The 16418-nt window shown below is 42.4% G+C and overlaps 1 protein-coding gene across 1 annotated transcript in view; it reads right to left on the bottom strand.

Annotated features, from left to right (window-relative positions):
- LOC118100360 (protein ELFN1) overlaps positions 1-16418 on the bottom strand; it is a 100260-nt gene that overhangs the window by 19339 nt on the left and 64503 nt on the right. The gene's annotated exons all lie outside the window — the stretch shown is intronic.

Below are 16418 nucleotides of genomic sequence, written 5' to 3'. Positions count from 1 at the left end.
TGTTACCGCGGTGTTTCCAAAAAGACCTGACTTTACACACCTGCCAGGGTGAACGCACACGGGCAGCGGAATCCGCCGCACAAATCTGCCGCCATTACGTGTCTGTCCAGCTTCAGCGTTGTGTTGCACACGCTGCTCAATGTGACCTGTTTCTGTTCAGGACGTGTTAGAGGAGGAAGTCCACTAAAAATCCATCTTTTGGGAATCAAATACTTTCAGCCTGGAGGCCAGAAAGGCGCCTGTGAGTGGTTTGTAGCTTGTTGTTTCCTCTGCAGTTGTGTCAAAACGTTCATAGACATCTTTCAAACTACTCCGGCTCTGTAATACATTTCTCCAGCGCTGACGTGTACTTTCACTTTGCTGGAAAACACTCACGTCTTCGCAAAGGACCTATGAGCTCCAGTGCAAGGACACGCTATGGTAGAGCTGGGATGTCACTCAATAGAGCAGATACCTCCACCCAAGCCCACCAGTCCCCCTAACAAACCACATTTAAATTCACGAGATCCAGATTTTCACACATTCATAGAAATCGTAAAAATTTTAATCAAATGTGGAAAAACACAAAAAACAATGTCGCAATGTTAAAGAAAGTGATAAAAAAAATCCTGCACCAAAATTCAAGAGGTTCTTCCTTCATCAAGTTTCATGGTAATCCTTCAAGGAGTTTTAGCATTATCCTGCTGAATGAGAAACAAACAAAAAAACTAAACCAACACACAAACAGCAGGGGGGGGGATAAAACCTCCTGTGGAAAATGTGTTTGGAGCAAACTGAAACAATGCAGACGATCAGCAGCGCTTTACGGTACAGGAGCAGTTTGAGATGTTTACATTTGTCCACAGTGACAACCCAAGCTCACACATGCAGAGTCAATACAAAGGGAGCTCCATGCATGTGAATTCACCATGAAAGCGGGAGAATCTAAAATGAAGTAGAGTGGCATCATTTCGTTGAACCATCTTCTCCTGCAACGGTTTAATTCCACCCAAACGTTATCTTGATACGTCAGTAAAGGATAGAAACGAACAGTGATGTGCTTTTTCTTTAACAGCTTCTTGAATGCTGACCTGACTGGTGCATATTCTACCCTCTGATGGAAGCCCAGTTGTTCCAGTGAAAGAAAAACAAATTGTTAAGTGTTAATGCCAAGTCAAAACTATAAGGTTTTATTATTTTGAGACATCAAGTCATTATTTTGAGAAAGTTTCTTATTATAATGACTTTAAGCTTTGTTTTTTTTTACAAATTTGTAGAAATGAAATTCAGATGTGTCTCATCAGTATCTCAACTGTTATATAAAATTTAAAAAAGGTTTAAAATATAGATTTTTATCATATTTTTCTAATATCTCTTTGCTCCATCCTGGTGTAACCAGGCAACTGATTTCTGAGAATCTCATCTGACTGAAGCAGAGGCAGTGAGATTTGAATCTGATGCTCAGAACTGTGGTTTTCTGTGAATTACTCCTTCAAGAGCTCATTTCTTTAGACTCAATACTCTTCCAAACAAGCAGCTCTACTGTAGTTATCTGTTGTCTTCAGAGCATGCAGTGAAATATGGGGCCTGGGTGCTGAGAGAGAGAGAGAGAGAGAGAGAGAGAGAGAGAGAGAGAGAGAGAGAGAGAGAGAGATTTCTCCGTAATAGAAAGCAGAGCTTATGTGCTCTGGTAGGTGGAGCGTGTTATGGCCTGTCTGAAAACTTCAGCAAAGTTTGGCTTCAGAACTTCACCAGACAAATGGCCGAGGCTACAAAGTATAACTCACGGTGGGAAGCATCTCTCCCTCTTCCTCTCTTCAGTTCTGTCTGTCTCTCTCTGACACACACACACACACACACACACACACACACACACAAGGACTTTAAATAGTAGTAGATATAAAATCTTTGTTTCTAACTGATTGTTCCATTTTGAATTTGCATTTTTGTCGGTTATTTGTTTTCGTGAAATTAATTTAGAAACGTAGCATTTTATCTTTCTGCATCGATGTCGGGAGGTTTCAAGTTGTCTCTGGCTCAGAGGGCTCGACAACCAGAGGGTCACACACACGGGTTCGTCCGTTCTGCTCAAACATTACAAACTGTAAAGAAATATCTTCATCCCTCCTCGAGCTTTTACTCCAGGTCTAGTGGATCCAAACCTTTTGGACTTGTCACCCCTTAAACTAGAGAGAAACCCACAGGTTAATTCAAGCTGCTCATGCTAATCATCTCTGAGCAGTTTCCCTAAAGCCCCCCCACCCCCCTGTGTTCCAGAACTTGTTCTCGGTGCCATTAATCATCTTGTTTTTCCACAGATTTAACTTGCAACCTCTTGGCGGAGTCCCAGCTTCCAGGTCAGAGACCTTAAATCTCATTTTAATACGAGCGCTTCCATTCACAACGATGTGTCGGCGACATTTCAGGTGAGAAAATACGTACACATGGACCTGGAGGAGGCCGTAAAGGTGACAGCGTCTGTGCATCAGAAACAACAACGTACAGATATCGCCGGTTCCTGATCCCGTCCTGCCGAAGGGAACCTGAGGGGTTTCAGAATGTGCTGCTGTTCTAAAATCCTAAATATCCTGTTATCAATTTGTTTTGTTTTTTACACTGATAAACAGACTTTTACTCCCTCTGCTTTTAAGAGACAAAAATGCAATGTGTGTCGCATTAGTTCACTTGGTGCTTGTAGCTTAATGTGATTCTTGCAGAGCTGAGTAAATGTACAGGATGATTGGAGAACAGGCCACAAGCTCGGAATCAAACTTTCTTTGTTGTGTTTGGGAAACATTCTGCTCTTTTGGCTTTAATGTTGCACATTAACATTTTGCCCCGACTATTTCTGTCATAATGTACCTGCCACAGTTTTTGCCCCAGAGCTGTGAATCCATCCACTGAACTAAATTACAGCAGCTGCCTCCGCGGCGCCGCCATTAAAGCTCATCTGTACTTTTTACTGCTTGGTGTAAAGTCGCACTTACGATTTTGATAACAGCCAATTTGGAAGACTTTGATACGGAGCCAAGTCCTGATGTAACGTCCGGCTTCTCGTGAGAGGTGAGATTACAGGGTTCTGCTTGGACCTTAGAAAAGATAAAGTTAAATGTCCAGTGTGTCGGATTCAGGGGAATTTATCGATGACTGTATATAATGATGTAAATGTTTGTTTTGTCTTGTTGCTGTTGCTACTAGGAACTGTGCCAGTGGGTGATATGATACTGGGTACGTGTGGCAGTTTGCTTACTGATACCAAACTTCAACTTGTTTCAACAGAACAAATGATCTGTGTCTATTTATCTCTAAAATCTGAAATGAAGATGATCTAACACTTTATTGTCTTCAACGTCCTCTGAAAGGCTTTTGGCCAAATTGTCGGTAATTTAAATCATTAGAGCTTCATCTACATTTTCATCAGTGTCGGCAAGTGGACCTTAATTTGGGATAATTAGGAAAAGAATGAAATGTCATGCTTAACAAACATCAGTTCTAAAGCATCAGCTTCAAAGTTTTCATCCTGTCTGAGTTAATCAATGAACTTCAGCTAATCCTGCAACATTAATCACGTCGTAATTGATACTGATCACAATTCTATCAAGCAAAGCTAAAGTCAATAGAGGAACATGAGAGTTAAACAGAGAGTCGCCACGGTGGTGCAGTGGTTCGCTCTGTCACATCGTAGCAAGAAGGGTCTGGGTTCGAACCTCCGGTGTGGAGTTTGCATGTTTTCTAACACATACAGATTATGATAATTGGAGATTGCCTGTATGTGTGAATGTGACCTTACGACCTGTCCCCTCAATGTCAGCTGATTGGCCCTTAAAGAATAAGCAATACACACAATTTGTCTAGTGAAGACAAGACAAAAATTCGACCTAGCTTTGACCTAGTATTGCAATTTGTAGCCATTTTCTTTTAAAAAGCTAATCAACATTCACTACTAAATATTTTAAACACACAGAGAATCAAACCGTCTTGTTTCACGTCCGTTTGAATGAGATGTGTTGACACTCAGCTCCTGTGAGACGTGTGTGTACTTTGTAAATGTGTGTCTGGAAAATGGAGAAACCGCTGATTGATGGAAAGGTTAATCATTCCAGACAGATGGTATGTGCTGCTAAATCAGCATTAGGTGAAGTCAGACTGTGTGTGTGTGTGTGTGTGTGTGTGTCTGTGTGTGTACACTTCAATGTGTCCATGCCTCCTTAAGCTGTAATGAGCCACTTCATTGGCCGTGAGGGGATGGGGAACCAGTCAGTCATCATGGGAACCAGTAGCCTCATTGTTTTCAGTGTAAGGAGATGGGATAAAAAATAATGTACAATACGAGCCTCCTGACTCGTATTGTGTGTGAGTGTGTGTGTGTGTGTGTGTGTGTGTGTGTGTGTGTGTGTGTGTGTGTGTGTGTGTGTGTGTGTGTGTGGTGGGGTGGGGGGGAGCTGCTCAGTGACATGAGACACTAAGCAGCGACCAACCAGGAGGGCGGAGGTCAACACCTCATGAGGCTGGAGCTTCTCTGGACAAACCCACAGAACGCTCGCCAAGGTCATTACATAGCAACGGTGACTCCAGAAGTGTGATTGGACTGACTCTGCATGGAGAGGGTGTGTGTGTGTGTGTGTGTGTGTGTGTGTGTGTGTGTGTGTGTGTGTGTGCAGGTATGTGTGTGTAACAAATCCGATGAAACCCTGTAAACCTTTTGTCCAAACCTCATAAAATCTGTTGACCAAAGGACACTGCTTCACTGATTCACTGGACCGGCCAATAAAGCGCTGACATCCATGCCAGTGCACAGACACACACACAGACACACATGCACACATACACACACACATGCACAACACAGTTTTAATGCATAGCTTTGCTAAGACATGCACTACAGCTGCAATGTTTGCATGTGTTACATACATAAAACATGATTTCGTGTAAACAAAATGCCTTCGCACAAGAAAACCCATGAACAGCCTCCGAGCACCAGTACACACACACACACACACACACACACACACACACACAAAACACATTCACACGAGTTGGAAAGGAAGGAGGAGGCAGCAGGCCGCAGCACAATGTGATAAATGTGTTTTTATATCCTGTATAATAACACACACACACACACACACACACACACACAAGGGCAGTGAAAGAGAAGCAGAGAGAGAATGAGTAATGGCTGGAGAAGGAGGAATTGTGAACGAGATGATGAAAACAAAAGATTCTCATCAGCTGGTTTCACAACCAACCGAGATGTGTCCGCATATTCAGAACGAGTGCGTCATTGTTTCTCTATCCAGACATTGTGTATTTTATGTTTTACAGATTGTTGAGTTTGTGAGCACAAATCAGATGATACGCAAAAGTCTCGTTACATTTGCGTGTTAGGTCTCCATTACACATTGAAGCAGTAACGACCGACATGATAGGAAAGTTGTGCGTTCAAAACTCTCTCTCTACTGTTTGTGTTATTACCCTGAAGAGTTTGATTGACACCTGTGAGCGAGCAGGCGGAGCTCCATCACAGCTTCCTTCTCCCACAGTTCCAGCTCCGCTCAGACGCAACAAGCTGCTAATAACGTGTGTGACCGTCGTCAGATTTCCCCTCTTTGTTTTATCAACCTCCTCATATTCTCTTCATTATGCTCGTGCAACTGCCTGATTGGGCAAACATGCTCATGTTCAAAGGACCATTCAACAACAGATGCTTTAAAAACGCCTTCTCCTCTTTTTATACGTCCGTGGATCCGATCTCTCTTCTTTTTGTTTGTTTCTTTGTTTTGATTTCAACAACAGCCGCTCATCAGATCGACTTCACACCCAGCAACGTGTCCACTGAGGGGTTTTGGATGAAGCGCTTGTTGAGACTCCTCTTATCTGTAATGTCGTAAATGTCATAAAAAACGTTACGTCCATCAGGCTTTTCTTTTAGTTACAACGCACATTTTTAACGACCACGTGACAGTCATTTGTCCATAAAACCAGCCATTGTTGGAACAAAAGAACCGATAAAAAGACTGTTTATGTTGATTCATATGTTGATTCAAGGTTTTTATTTCTGCCCATAAATCAACCAAACACACACAGAATTTCTTCTTTCAGAGATAAATTCTCTGAAAGCTGTGTTTGACACATTAGTCTCCAGAAGTCAGACTGTCGATGTTTCTTCATATTTCAGCTCTGACAGGCGTGAGAATCGTAACTGAAAAACTTCTGGAGCAGCAGGAAAATCCAGCCGACCCCTCACTGTCTATCGAGGGGTCACATTTTCCCTCTTTTCATTTTGATGCTCTGTAATGCAAAGCCTTCCCCCGCTCAGTATTATAAATCTGTTTTTATCAATTCTTCCAGATCACATCTCGTAACTGCACGTACACACACATACACACACACACAAATAAATCCTGTTCCTATAGACTGTACACAAAGACGGATGACACACCGTCTCCCAGAGGGACAAAATAAAAACAAGTACACGTCAAATGAATATTTCTCAAAGACGGTTTCTGTCATTTCCAACACAACACTGTTTGTGTTCATGTTTCTGATTAGATTGGATTTGATTTATTATTTGATGCTCAATAAACAGCAGATTTTTCTAGATATAGTTTCTGTTCTTATTTTTTATTTCTTACTACATTTCCCCTTTGTGCTGCTCAATCAGTTTTTTATTTCCGACACCGGCTGCACAGACTCTGGCTCCAAGTGACGCCATTGGCACAAAATGGCGACGTTGGTATCCAGGATATTTTGGCTTCATTTCCTGATAGTGGGAGCATCGTCCATCTTTATATACAGTCTCTGGTTTAAACATTAAGCTCTTATAATATGCTCTAATTCAAATGTGGGGATTGAATGTAACTTCGTGCATCTGATGAATATTTGAATATTTTGCATGTTCTACTACATGCTGAGTACTTTCAATTCTTCCACTTCACTATATTTCAAAGTTGAATATTGTACTTATAGTATTTAAAAACAAACAAACATGTGATTAGTTTGTAAAACATGATGTATGGGTATAAAATAAACTACTATACAACACATGAAGTTGGTAAATTAGCTTCACTAAGGTGAATGGACTTGTATAGCACTATTCATACACACACATTCATGCAGCGCTGGGCTGTTGTACAAATACACACACTGGGACACTTTCAGCTCAGTGTCTTGCCCAGGACACTTAGACATGCAGATTGAGGAACCACCGACACAACTGGGCCACAGCCAGGCCGAGTACTTTTACTTTAACTGAGATGTACAGTGCGGAAAAAACAAGAAAAACTCAATCACAAAAAGTATTTCACTTGCAGAAGAGCAGAGCTTTCCCACATGAATATTCATGTGTGGAAACGCTGACTTTATTCCAAACTTAAGTGCCTCACATTTCTGCAATCACAGGATTTATCTCTGAAACACCGTTTGATCCTGGAAATGAAGTCTTTCCTCCACCGCAGCCTCACCTGCCCTCTCCGCCACGAAAACACAGCCTCCTCGCGGCTTATTTTTGGTTTCCACTGCCTCAGACGCCCTTTGTTTTGGATTTGTGACGAGCTTAGAGTCAGGCTCTAAAGCGATGACGAGGGATTATTCTATTAGTCATTTTTCCTCACCGAAATAATGTACCAGGGAAGATTTAATATGGTTTTAGGTGCCGGGTGGAAAAGATCTGACTAGGCTGCAGATTTATGACCATTTTACATAATCCCAAGAGACATCTGTCTGTTTACGTGAGTGTGAGTCCCACCTTGCACATATCACATTTGAAGAATTCAAATGAGATGCTTTAGGACAAGAGACACACACACACACACACACACACACACACACACACACACACACACGGGCAGAGATGCTAATTTCAACAGATAATCTGTCATTTGAGGCTCCTCTTTGTTGCCCCACAGCGAGAAGGCTCTTTGAAATCTGATTTTAATTTCAAACCCAAACTGTTTAAAGTGTGAGTGTTTTTTTTGTAGAGGGCATGTATATGTTAGTGCAGATAAACGCTATAAACCCTCGGCCGGAAACTTTCCAGCTGCATCGCTGTTTATCTCCTTATCGACGATTATTTGTTCATTGGTTTTTCCTTGTTTGTTGGAGCTCGGTGGATAAGAAGCACCTTTTGTCTTGACTTATCGGACACACACACACACACACACGCGTCTCCATCTGCTAGGCCTTGTCCCTCTCTCTTGTTCCTCGTAGTTTCCTCTGCATACCAAATGCACGCCCTCGTACTTTGTGATTCGTTTTGTTTGTTTTCCGTTTTGTTCTCCTTGCGCTCGTGTCGCGTCGCCAGACGATCGTCTGTCACATCTCGGAGGCGTCTGTGCACACGCGGCGTGGATGCGTGGGCCTGTGCTAAAGCGAGAAGTTGTGTGGCTGGTTCTCATTCCCTTTCAACTGTCAGAGGGCTGCGCATCAACTTCTCTCCGTCTGTCTTCAGCCCCCCCCCCCTCTCTCTCACTCCACCTGTCGCTGCCACGCTGCTGAGACAAACGAGCCCCACAGATGGTGACAGGATCTTCTCAGGACATCTTTTCCTCATGTGCATCTGCCGCTGCTCTCGCTAAGCTCAGCCTCTTAAAGTTAATGCATCATCACCACCTTCGTTTTGAGGCGTTAAACAAACCGGCCTCCGTGTGCTCGTGCACGGGACCTGGTGGGATGTCAGCTGGATCGTTTCCTGCACTAAACACGAGGAGGTTTCTGCTGTTTTTAGAACTCCTTCTGAGCATTATGTAAAGAAACAGCCAAATTCACGTACTCGTGTGTTCGGTGCAAGAGTGGGAGTGATGTGGAGATTTGATAAAAAAGACTATTTTAGTTACACGGCGGGGGCACGATGGTGCAGGGGTTAGGACTCACAACAGAGAAGGTTCTTGGTTCAAATCCCTATTTTGTCAGGGCCTTTCTGTGTGGGAGAGATGCAGATTCGGGTTGGCGATCAGTTCAGGGTGTACCCCACCTCACGCCCCCCCAAACCCTTAAGCAGTGCAGATAACGGATGGATGAATGATGACATAGTTTGCATTTATAGCAATTGAATAGAGTTAATTACAGTTTAAATCAGGAGACGATACCTGAACTTGAGCTTTTTTATGCATCGGAAAACAACAGATGGGACATAATGGGGCCTAATTCACAAAATACACCAAACAAACAAATCGAAAATAGAAAGTTAACATAAACGTAGTTAATGACTCAAATGAAAATCGTACTGTACGTGAGTAAATCTTATTAGAATCCAGTCATGAAAATGTAACGAAGCAGCATTAAAAGGGTCTGAAGTAAAAAGTCTCTCTCTCTAGAGGAGCTTCAATAGATGGTTTAAGCATATTTAAAACTTCCATTTTCAATAGACACCAGCTGCTGTGTTTTCTTAAAATGTCCACATGCTTCTTTTTTATTGCATATTTGTGTTCAGTCGTTCACTGATCTATTTGTACGTCCTGTGCAAAACCATTAGAGACAAAATACTACAAATGATGAAACGTATCCGATTGTCTCTTTTGAAACAGCCAGGAACATTTTTCTATCAGTGGCATTAGAATAAATATTTTTCTCTTGATTCAAACACGGAATAAAAACTGCAAATGTTGCAACGGATCAATTTATCTTTGTTTCACCGATTCGAGAATCAACCTTTTCATCGGCACAGTCAGATTTTATAAACCAGCTTCTTGTACGACTGATATTTTAATAAGGATTTCAGATTAGAGGGCAAACTACTGCCCAATAATAGAAAATACTTATAATTAATTTCTATAGCAACTTTCAAATCACAGTTATATCGTGATTTACAAAGTTAAAAATGAAAAATTGAAAGCCAACAACAAGAAACGAATTAAGTTAAATAAACTCTTGACCCGACACGAGACTTGATCCTAACATTTGAAATTAATTCACCACATCTGCAGTTTTCTTTACTTGTTTTAAAAAAAGACTGTTAAGCCAATTAATGACTTGTTAACAAGGAGATTTCTGCAGATGAGAGAAGAGTTTAAACTGTTGTAGATGGTGGGAGGGGTGAGAAGGTTATAGTGTTGTAGAAAATCCAAAGACAGAATAAACGTATGCAGATATATGCCAGTGAGAGGCAGCTGGACAAAAGGAACCATAATGTGTGAAATATGGTTTCAATTTGAACAAAACACAAAGCTACTCTGTGTTTTAGCTCATTTGTAATCACACTGAGATGCGGTGATTCATTTGGCCGTGTTGATATATATCGATGTTTACAAATGGCACACGCAAGCACCTGATCAGTCAGGTAGACGCCCGGATAATTCGAGTGAGGTGCCGATGACGGCTCAGAGCTGGAACGTGTCGGCCGCTGTCGCCGTCTCTTATCAATAAACCAAGATGGATCTGCCCTGTGTCCGCCCCTTCCCGTTCGGATGGTTATTGGAGCCTCCACCCAACCTGAGAGGCATTAGAGGACTTTAATGATATCATATCAGGCTGAGGGCACTTAGTCTCACTCCATCACAGTGATGAGATGTGAAAGAAAAACCTCTTTGTCTCGGCTTCATCTCTCAGGACGAAGAACAGACTTCGTGAAAACGTCCGTCAGACGCAAAAAATTGGAGAATTTGAGGCTAGAAAAGTTATCAATGCAAAAAATTAAAACTTGCTTGTAGGGTAATTTATCTATTTATTTTTATATTGAAAACTGGTCTCACCACGGATATTTGGTCAGTTTCAGGTACAAAGTGATATGGAAAAAAGAAAATAGTCGTATATTCTATGCGATCATAAAATCTCTGATATTAAAGTCCCAGAAAAGTTAGTTTTACCGTCTGCAGGGGACGATCTCATCAAGTGAGTGTCACGTACTTTGCAGTTGGATGTAACACAAAGTAAATAGTGGAGAATCGGTTATAATTGAAATGCAGAGGGGAGGTCTGAGTGATAATGAGATGATTTATCAGGGAGATGAGGGCGGTGGCAGGCGAAGGCCGAGGGTAAAGAGGGGATGGAGGTTTGCAGGAGGGAGAGAGAGAGAGAAGGCTGAGCTGTGCGTGAGGAGCAGACTGACCAGGCAGGAGGTGGAGATGAGGAGTTTGTTGTGTGGTGAGAGTCAAACATGATCAATGAACTAAAGGTTAAACAGAAAACTTACAGATCCCATTTGAATTCGTAACCAACAATCTCCTCCTGTCTCATTTCATACACCAGTGATTTTAATCTCCAACCGTTTATTCTTGTGAATTTATGACTTTATGATCAGGGAGAGTTTTACAGTTTTGTTCTTGTAAACTTTTGAGCTTTTCTTTATAAATTGAACACTTCACCTCAGGGAACATTTCTTTTTCTTTTCCGTATATGTTTTACTTTAATGGAAAAGATTCTGAGATTGTTCACTCAACACAACCCCCAGCTGAGACTTCTTTAAAACTGTAATGGCACTAAAATGCACAGAGTGGAAGAAAGAAAGAAAGAAAGAAAAGAAATCAAAAGGTTAAGGAAATATCTTTTAGAATTACAATAGCACGGCGGATGGTTGGATGTATTGATCCCAAATGGGGGAATTGCTGTGTCACAACAAGGCATCCGACACATAACAGAGTAAACAAGATGTAAAGCTCTAAAATATTTTGAATATTGATTTTAAAAAATCAGATTCTCAACCTTTTGGACGTGTTTTTGCTCATGTGATCTCCACTCAACCAGCCTCCATCAGAAAACGACTGTTGACACCTGTCTATTAAACCTGCACAGAACACAAACACAAATCCTCGCAGGGCGAAGACGAAGCCTCAGTGTTGCACGGTCAGCGTCCACTAACAGCCCCCCCCCCCACCCGCAGCAGCCATTGTATCATCGAGCGTCGTCACATACAGCGAACCCTAACAGCCGTGTGATTGATCACTCAGCAGCCGCTCTGATTTATGACCTGGCGTGTGTTTTATTGCACATTTGGACTGACAATGAGCGCGGCTATTTACTCCTGCTGAATGGAAAATCAAGCTTGTAAAATTCACACTGTGTGAAACTCGACCGAGGCCTCATGACTCAGCCTCTGGATTAAAGGGACGCTGCGGAGCTCCGGACCGCCGGCGGCACCGCGGGATGAATCAGAACCGTCTCACGTCGTACCGGTCGTCACACTCGGGCTGATGTTGGTCATTAAAATGGATGTTTTTCCTGTTACAGCTGCGATAATAGTGTTTTTACACAACTCGAGAAAAAAGGCTCTCCATGTAAATGTTCAAGCTGTGACTTGGAAAAGCCTGTTTGTTGATCTCGTCTTTATTTGTGCTGTTCCAGGATCTTGTATCACCAAATTTGAATATAAGCGGTAATTTCTTTATTTCCTCAATTTTGTGACTTTCTCCACAAAGTATACATTTCGGCAAACCAATAATGTGCCATCCTCTACCAAGGGACAAGATTGACTTTTTTTTAATCCACCTAAATTGTGCAGGTGGATAATTCCAGGATGAAGATTTAAACCAATGTTTTGAATTTACAATTATATTTACACAGAGATTAGAGAGTAATTAGGTGACAAGACACAGGAGTCACACGGGACATTAATGGAATATCAATATGCAGTGTTTCACAAATTAACATTGTTACCTCCGCCCGGTAGGTTATGTTTCCATCTGCGTTTTGTTTGTTTGCAGGATTGTGCAAAAAACGACTTTATTAATTTCCAAGAAATCTTGTAAAGTGGTGGAGCGTGAAGAAGCAATACAAATTTGGCGTGGATCCGAATCAGGGGATGGATGAAATTTGTCCCTTTTTTCAACATTGTGAGATTTTTATAACGTTTTCATGTAATTCATGGATCTTGATGAAAACAAATCAGGCGTGTTTAGGGGACTGATATCTTTTAAAATAAAAATCCAGATCCAGTGAGTTTAAATGTGGTGTCCAATGGGAACTGTTGGGCCTTGGCGGAGGTACACGCTCAACTGAGAGTGATTCTAGGTTAATATATTGTTACGACTGTGTTTTACTAAACGATCATCCATTACCTTTTTATACACCATAGTTATAGTTCACAAACGTATTAAAAAACATTTAAAACTGCGTTATAGGGTGTAATAAAGATTTGTTGATTGTAATGTGAAGCGTGAAGCGTCACATCCCATCATATAGCATCATAGTCATAGTATGTATGCCCCTTTACACACTATCGTGACTTTTTTAGTTTCTAAGTGGAAAATTGCACATGCATTGTTTCTCCGTGTATCATTTATTCATGTGTGGACTGGGCGTCACAAGACGAACACAGCAGCAGTCGTCTCTCCTCTCAGATCCAGCTGCCCTCCTGTCACGAAATATCTCTTTCCCCAAAAATCACACCTAACCACCCCTTCGCTCTCTCTCTCGCTCTCTCTCTCTCTCTCTTGCCCCTTTTTCCTCCCTATTTCTTCATCCATCTCTTTTCCTCAGACACGAGCATCTGCCGAGCTGTTGAATTTGAGCTCTCCATCTCCGAGGTAAACACACAGCCGGGCAAAAATAGCATTCATCTCCACAATCCATCTCTGATTCTGGGCTCAAAGATGAGAATCCCTTGGCAGAGATTTCTCGCTCTCACTCACTCACACAAACACACACACACACACACACACACACACACACACACTCTCTCTCTTTTTATCTCAACACACAAATTGAATCTGTGGTCTTGACAGGGCAGGAGGACAGGAAGGACGAATAAAAATCACCTCATTACATACACACTTACACATCACCTCACACACACACACACACACACACACACAGACAAACAGGTCATTCACATGCATTAGGGATGGAAATAGAAAAAGCCTTGAATCCCGGGCAAACATCGTTTGGTGTGTAAATGCTGACAGACGAGGGCAGGAGGCCACATGCGACTCTGAAGGATCAGAGGCGCACTTTGGCGAGAATAACAGGGACGCACGGGGAGCAACAACGGTGCGCACGTTTGCGCAGGTGGAACGGATGATGATGATGACTAAACTGGTGAGTGATGAAGGTCACGGCGGTGATATAAGCAATGAAACAATGATAATGATGATGTTCTCTCAATCTTTATATCGTTCCCTCCCGTCGCTGATAAAGACTACGGCTCCTGAGATGCACATTAATGTTGTTGATGGCCTCCGTGTGATAATTCCAGGGTAGAGTGACGGCTGCCCGCAGTGCAGCCGTGACTGCAGCTTAGAGTTCAAGGTGCTGCTGAAGAGATTATTGATCACGCCAGACTGGGTAGATATTATCAGGACACGTCTCTGTGAAATCTCCCCCTGCTAAATTTGCTCAAAGGACATATGTGTTCGAGCAGTGAGATTTTTGACGATTATAATTTTAATGTATTAATTTATTGCAGCAGATTAACTATTGGTGCATATACACGTTAACAGAACTGTATCTGAGATCTGGTGGAAGAACAGTATGCTAATAACCAGGCAGCAGAGACGACGCCATGAAAATGTCACTGACACAGTTTTATCACCTTTTAAAGTGGCTCGATGTAAATTTTGCCAAACTGGGACCACGAGGGGCGATGACAGGATAACGGCAAATAATAAAATGAAGTGTAACTATTGCACGAGCAGAGAAAAGTCATAAAGCCAATGTCACTTAAACATCAATATCCACCTTAAGTTCGCTACTATTTTCTACCATGAGGCGCTGGTCACAGCCAAAGTTATACGACGCGTCTCCACTTACTCCCGGTATCCAGAAATGAAGCCAAAATACCCCGGATTCGAACGCTGCCATCTTTGCAGTAGCAATCGGGGGATGGAGCTGTAGTAGTGAGGTCTCACCGATACATACACACTTGACCAATCACGAGTCAGTCTCAGCTGTCAATCAAGATGTTTCCTCCCCTTCTTACTTGCATCAAATAAATAATCAAAACCTGCTGAAGAATTAACACTTCAAACATCAGAGTAAAATATACTTAAAATGACAGACATTGATCTTCCATCTTTGACAAAATTTACTTGACATGTACAGTCCCACCTACTAACATGGTGGAGGCAGGGTTTATGATGCATACTGCAGCCCACCACCAGGTGGCGAATGAGATGTTTTGGCTTCCCTTTACGGGAGCAGTCATATCGTCGATTTCTATATACGGTCAGCCACAATCAACCACAACCAAGTGGCAACTATAGTATACAGTATACCAGGTTTTAATGTCGTGGTTGTTTGGTATATGGAGTAACTTGAACTTGATATGAAGTAAACAGCTTTGGACGCTTGCTCTTGGCCACCCGGTGAATATACAGAAATTCCAGAGTTGACTTTAATTCCTTTTAGCTCCATTTTTAATCTCCACCAGCTCCTGAGGGAAATATTTGGCTCTCTAGCAACTAAAGGCTCCTCTGTGTTCACCAGCTAGTCGCTAAGTGTCTCTCTGCCCTTTGTTGCCTGTGTGTTGCAGGTGCACATTGGGTTTTTATAGAGCAGTGATTGTGAACTAAAACACTGCAGTTGTGGGCTATAAAACAAACATAGGAACTGGATTTATTGACTTTTGCTTGTGTGCCTCCACCGATCAGTGAAGTTACAGGAAATGTGTTTGGTCATAAACAGTAATTGTGAGGTCACACTGTCCTGACCTCTCACTACCAAACTCCAATCAGGTCAATCTCCAGTCCCAGTGAACGTTTCTGCCGAATCTGGAGAGACTCCCTCAAGGCGTTTCTGAGAATCAAGAATCTAATGGACGGACGGAGAAGCTGAAAACACAAGGCCTCTGGTCCCAGCTGTTCTCAGGGTGGAGGAATAAAAACACTGTAGAGCTGAGAGGAACTAAAGAGTCAGGTGACACATCTTCTGTGGGTTCATCACGACATGCGACCGCCTTTACATACGTTAGTCATGTGACCCTTTGCTTCATAAATCAGAATCAGAACTTCAAACAACTTCATTATGTGAATCCAGTTGAATTTAAAGCAACCAGAAGCAACGTAAAACATCCTGGACCACGCTTGTTGACATGTAGAACGTCACCCCCGCCCTGTTGCTACTGATCCCAGAAAAACAAAGGACATAGTGTGTGTGTGTCCTCAGTGTCTCCAGCTCTGTCTCTTGACGAGCAGGTTGACTCTGGGTTGGGAAAGTGACAGAGCAGCGTTACCAGCGTCTCTTTGCCCTTGAGGCCTCCAAACCTGCCCTGACTACTGCACCACACTGCTCAGTGGCATCCAGCAGATCAGACTGCGGTTAAACTGAACAGCGTCCCGGTGTGAATGTGTCTAAATGGCAAATTAACAACAGTAGTTTTGCCAATTTAGCGACAGAGGAAGAAGAAAATTTGAATATGTCAGGGCTTGTCTGTGCTTGTGTTCGGGTGCACGGAGGTGTTGTAAGCATTGCTGTAACATTTGCTGCATGCCTTTTTTTCATCCGGACTTAAAGCGATGTTTTGTATTCCGCAGACATCTTCTCGCCGAGCGGAGCAGGTTGGCGTTCAGACGCAG

This window comes from Hippoglossus stenolepis, chromosome 2 (assembly GCF_022539355.2).
Source record: "Hippoglossus stenolepis isolate QCI-W04-F060 chromosome 2, HSTE1.2, whole genome shotgun sequence".
NCBI lineage: Eukaryota > Metazoa > Chordata > Actinopteri > Pleuronectiformes > Pleuronectidae > Hippoglossus > Hippoglossus stenolepis.
The sequence above is the reverse complement of the archived record's forward strand: the minus strand, read 5'-3'. Positions and strand labels throughout refer to the sequence as shown.